Source organism: Phasianus colchicus, chromosome Z (assembly GCF_987193195.1).
Source record: "Phasianus colchicus chromosome Z, bPhaCol1.hap1.1, whole genome shotgun sequence".
NCBI lineage: Eukaryota > Metazoa > Chordata > Aves > Galliformes > Phasianidae > Phasianus > Phasianus colchicus.
Window position 1 is genome coordinate 70,915,756 of NC_143476.1, and position 6,000 is coordinate 70,921,755.

The following is a 6,000-nucleotide window of genomic DNA, read 5'->3' on the forward strand; positions in this document are numbered from 1 at the left end:
AGGCATTGCATCTCACTTTTGGATGTAATCTTTCTCCCCAAGTCCTGTTTTCTTCACCTCTCATGTGAACCTGACTGGAATTTTAACACTAGCCTACATCTCCCAAAGAGTCAAATTTGTCTGAGACAAATTTTCCTGCCTTACTTAATGTAAAGATTGGTGGCTTGGGTTTTCATAAAATGCAGTTATTGTAGCTTTCTTTCCAAATGCAGACACAGAACCTCTTCTTTTACCCAGTCTTTTGATTAACAGCTGGGAAACTTGTTCAGATAGCAAGAAAACAAGATTGCTACCTCAGTCAGCTAGCAGACAAATGTAGTTATCCCATGAGCATCTCCTCTTGTCTGCTGCCAACAGGGCATACCACACCACCACAGCTCATGCCATCTATTATCCATTGAGGAGTTCAAGAACCATGAGGAGAGTGAGGTAGAAAAAGAAGCTGCCTACCATGACAAGAACAACACAGCCTTTGGCCACTCTGTTGGCCATTACATCATAATCTCCCTGGTGCAACATAAGTACATATCAAGAATTAGTCTACAAGTATCTTCTTTCCATGACAAGTATTCTAGACAGCTTTATTGTGTAGCAACAGACTTTCAAGAAAAGAGGGTTCTCCTAAGTAACAAAAACAATAGATCTTCCAGAAAACTTCCAAAAAATGCTTCCAGAAAAACAAGTTAGAAAGAGAAAACAGTCCTATTTGACGTATTCTTGAGGGAGGCTTTAGGTGTTAGATCTCAAAGGAGTATTTTCCTGCTTGCCCCCTCAAAATCTGAAAAAGAAACAGTGAAAATATATCTGGTTGTCATCTAGTTACTGGTTTATTGATTGAATTCCTTTTATATGCAGGAGATGTTTATGGGAAGTGCTTTACTTTCCTAAACATTGTATAGGGAAGGAACACATCTAAACCAAAAGAGCATAGATGCATGTTCTGGTGGAATACAGATTGCACAGCAGTGCATAATATTTCAGTGTATTTTTCTTTCACTAGCAAACATGTCAGTACCTTTCTATCATCTTCCTTTGAAACTACAGTGGCATAGTAAGACAAAGAGGGAGGACAATTTGACACCTACCTTTCAAATCTCAACATCTTTGGCACTAGCTCAAGATAAATATGTGACCCTTATTTTTTGACAGCCCTGCTCAAACACTGAATTAATGTCTTCTAAATGAGTTAGATTGCTTCCATCCAAAAAGGTACATAGCCATGATCCACAGGATACGCAGCATAAGGTACAAGTCAATCAACCAGCATTGCTTAACTTGAATCCCTAAACTGGCATTTCTCTTTACATCTCCTTTTCACTTCTGGAATTACAAGCAAAAGTGCTGTTTCTGATTGATAGCTTTGGCCATAAGGAACTAAACTGAGATCACCATTTGTTTAACATAGTCATCAGAATCCATCTCTGTCATGTTTTGCAGTAAACTAAATAAAGGATCATGTGGCCATGTGACTATCCAGAAGTCTCTCATCAAACTGTTAGACTGAAAGCTCACCTGATCAGGTTGTGTTTGTACAGGACCTTGAGCAATAGTGCAAGAAACTGGAACAGCTCAGTTCCATAGAAGTTTACGCATGCATACACACACTGCTGCCATAGCGTGCCTCTGGCTTGGCTACCAGCATCCATCGACCACGGAGGCACACTGGAATCAGGCCATCAGCGATTTAGGAGTGCAAGGACAGATGGAATCTCCAATGCAATTACAAGTGCATTGTACAATACTGCTCTGGTGAGTGCTAAGAGATTGTCTTAAGAGGGTCTACATTTTCTCCATGGCCTTCTGTGAACATCAGTTTGATAGCATGTACAACCCTTTGGAAACAGAGTGAAATTCACCTTACATAGTGCCTCAGCCTTGGGCTTGAAATGCAGTTGATTGCAATGTTTGTATGTCGTGTAACAAAAAAGGGATAAATCCTTTTCTGAACATGCTCACCTTATGTATGATAACAGCAAATTGTTGTTAACTGATATCAGTTGTTTTCTGATAACAGTTAAATAACTGTGGACTAGGAAAGAATTGGTGGCAGAATGCAAAACGGGAATACTAGGTCTTTCTGGACTGGGGAAGCCTAAAAACATTATGAATGCAGTTACCATGTTTGTAGCCAGGAGGAAGAAAGTATGTGTTTGTTGTCTTATTCAGGATGGAAGCATCATCTACCCTTCAGCAAGCTCCTACTACAGAAAAGGATTTATTGAATTATTTACAGTCAAACCGAGTTTAAGGTGAACTGACTTTATATGTATAAATAACCACAACTAAAACACCAGTTGTGCACATCTTTCCTATACAAACATAATCTCTACAACTCAGATAGCTTGGACCAACTGCAGTCAGTGTTTCACATAGGAGAGGAACCTCTAGAAAATCCTTGAGAAAGTTACTGGATACTAAGCCATGGTAGCTAGAGACACACATTAAAAAGAGACACATAAAAATATCTGTCAGGGGGTCAAAGACTGACAGATTCAGAGGCAATCCCTCTTGCAAATTTCTACTGCCTATTACTGATCAACTTCCAGCATTTTCAGTATCAGGCTGCAATTAGAGGAAAGATGAATTCCCAGATGCACATGTCCTACTACCTCCTTCCCCTTCACCACTCCACGCACACAACAAACCAATGATACCCACTAACAAAGCAGCAGCTTTTTAAAGTTGGCTCCACATTTTGGTGGCTGTTTTCTAGGAAGCAATGAAAAGCAACGGCACAATATCCTGTTAACTACCCTCTAGCGATGTTTTTGGGGAAGAGGACAGGAGACGGTTACGTACCACTGTCTGAGGTCTGATCATAGAACACGTATTTCATTTTATTGTTACTAATCTGTTTACTGTGTGCTTAAGAATTACTTCAGTTGCTGACTTGACAGAAAATGAAGACAGGAGAAACACAGAATCACAGAATTGCCAGGGTTGGAACGGACCTCAAAGATCATGAATCTCCAACCCCCTGCCACATGCAGGGCCACCAACCTCCCCACCTAATGCTAGACCAGGCTGCCATGGGCCCCATCCAATCTGGCCTTGAACACCTCCAGGGATGGGGCATCCACAGCCTCTCTGGGCAGCCTGTTCCAGCACCTCACCACTCTCTCTGTAAAGAATTTCCCCCTGACGTCCAAACAATTGCAGAAGAATCAGATAATCAGTAAACATCCAGGATTTTGGTGTAATGCATGTTGAATCTTTTATGCTACCCAAGCAGGTTTAACCCAGACTCAGAAGCCACAGCAGAGCAATATTTCAGCACAGTATTAATGGATGGTGTCAAAGGTCAACTGGGCAGACAAGTAGGAGAGATAAAACGCAAGACAGTTTATAGGGAAAGTAAAATACCAGTGTTGACTAACAATAAATGAACAATTATTAAATTAACTCAGCAAGCTGGTTCTCTGTTAGTCTTTGTTGTCTTATTAAAATTAAGTCAAATCTCAAATAGAGAAAGTTGTTTGTGGCTCCCATGTGAGTGGCTAGAACCCTGAAAGGATCCTGTGATGTACATACCTGGAGGAGTCAGATCTGCTGGGGCACATGTGGCTGATCCACAGCATTTTGTGACCCAGAGCAATCCAGAAGATTAGAGAAAGGTCAAGGTGCAGACTGCCTTATGCCACAATTAAGGGCACCCATTTTCATTTCATGCTCAAAGGAATGCCTCTCAAAGCAAAAAATCTCAGACCTTGTTGCTTGCAGGCATTGCTACAGTTTCTTAGATGCCATTGTATTGAAGCCAGGTCTTTTTTGAATTTCTGTGGGTGTCTTCTAGCAAAAGCATTAACTCTGTCAGACAATTTGCTTAACAAGAATCAAACAATAAAACACGAGCTCTTCATCTGCACAGGCACATTTTGTGCCTTTACTTGCAAACAGCTTCATAGAAAATCTTCCTTGTATTTTCTCCCCACTGCTGATCTATATATTTTTCCCCAAATTAACGGTGTGAACAATATGCCACCAGTAATGGCATTTAATTTAATGGAAATGGCTTATGAAACCAATTCAAATAGCAGAGCTTAAAAAATAGTGGTTTTTTTTTTTTTTTTTAATTCTTCTTAACTTGCATTATTTAGGGATCAAGTTTTAATTTCCCTATAATTTATTCTTCATTCAAAATCTTAACTTTTTTTTCTCTTCAACTTCACAGTTGATGTCAAAAATCCATTGTGTGACAAGCATATTTTATGATTCTGGAATAACAAGAAAGGGACTAGGCAAAATTTTAGCACTAACAATAGTGAAAAAGGAGATTTCACAAAGGTGAAAACTAGCAATACCAACAGCTGAAGGAAATGCCACTTACAAAATATTTGTGTTAGAGACAGATATAACAGATGTGGATCAGATGTAATTGTACAAGTCTGTTTTCCTTAAAATTTAATTAAAAAACAAAAACAAAGCAAAAAAACTTGAATAAAACTTTACTTGAATAAAAGCAAACTGGAGAACTGTACTGAATGTCTCTGATTTCTAATTTGAGTTTTATTTTGCAAAATTTAATGCATGTAATTACCTTAACAGTGGCAAGTGGAGTTGGGAAATTCTTACCCTTGTCATATAATTAGCAAGCTGTTATAACCCATATGTTTATAACAGAATATGCTTCAGAGGATTAGACTTAATTCCCATGCAAGTTAAATGGAAAAATTAAACCTGGTGTAGACTAATATTCTTTGAGACAAATTTTGGCTTCCAGCTCCATAGCTGGGGCGATGAAATCTGCCTGTAGTGTAACAAAATGTCTTGCTTATTTTGCTGTCAGAAAGTTCTCTATCTTCTGAGAGAACAAACTGATCAGTTATTAGGAGCTGTTTTGACTTCTTAATCTGTTTCCCCTGATAGCTTTCATAATATTTATTTTTCAGAAATAAATCTCAATTTAATTTTTACCACTTTAATGATGGGCTTTGCCCTGTGTTAGCCCTCTTGTTTGGAACTGGAACAATTTTCTGTCTGCTTGCACAAAAGGTCAGAAAATGTTTTATTTTCAGATTTCATTTAATCTCCATGTATCTCCATCCTGCATTTTATGAGTGCTCTAAAACAACTCTCTGAACATTTAACGAATACCAGCTATTCAACATCTTCTCTCCAGCTTGCTTGGCAATATAACCTTTCCATTTATTTTCTTTAACTGTATTCCTGACACAGACTGTTAAGTTACAAATGAAGCCTCAGTTATAGCTGGCATTCAATCCCATATTTGTCATGGGCATCTTCTAGTTACTTTTAAACAGTTGCAGAATAATGACATTAAGACATTTGCTTTTGCTGGTTTCTAATTTTTCACTCAAAAGCTTTTCTGACAAACCTAGTAGCAATGAGTCTCATTTTTCTCTGCCATACAGTAATGGGTAATGTTCTAATGCATTTCTTCCTACAGCTTTTCCCAGCTGTATTGCATTTTGCCTTTGTTCTATAGGCACAGCTGAGCCTGAGTTACAATTGGCTTAGCTTCAGCCTGCTTTGAGATTATTCTCACGTGGCCTGGTTTAATTATTTTCTGATTTTCATTTTATGTCTTTGAACCAGGAGCTCAGCTTATCTAATTTTTTTCTACCTGAAAATCAGATAAAATAGCTGATTTTCAAACTGTATGTGGAATTATACAGTTAAACCATTAAAAACCTAGCTCTTCAACCAACCAAAAAATTCCCTAACCAGTAATTGTTCTTTCTCATATTCTGTATACATTTTGAAATGTACATTTTTATTGGTGGGGGGCTGTTTGTTTTATTTTTAACATGAAATTTGGAGCTTTTCTATTTTACATAGTCACTTTCCCCATATGTCATACATTGCTTTGCTTACTAAATCTATAATTGTGATGCTGTGTAGCTTTCCTCTTATTTTATCTAAACTCTTTATATGTTGCTTCATATTGTCTTTGAAGTCAGCTTGTTTAGTCTTAAGAAATAAAATATGAAGTGATAACAAGGTGCAGGGTATTGTATCTGGCTAGAAGTCAAGTGCTTT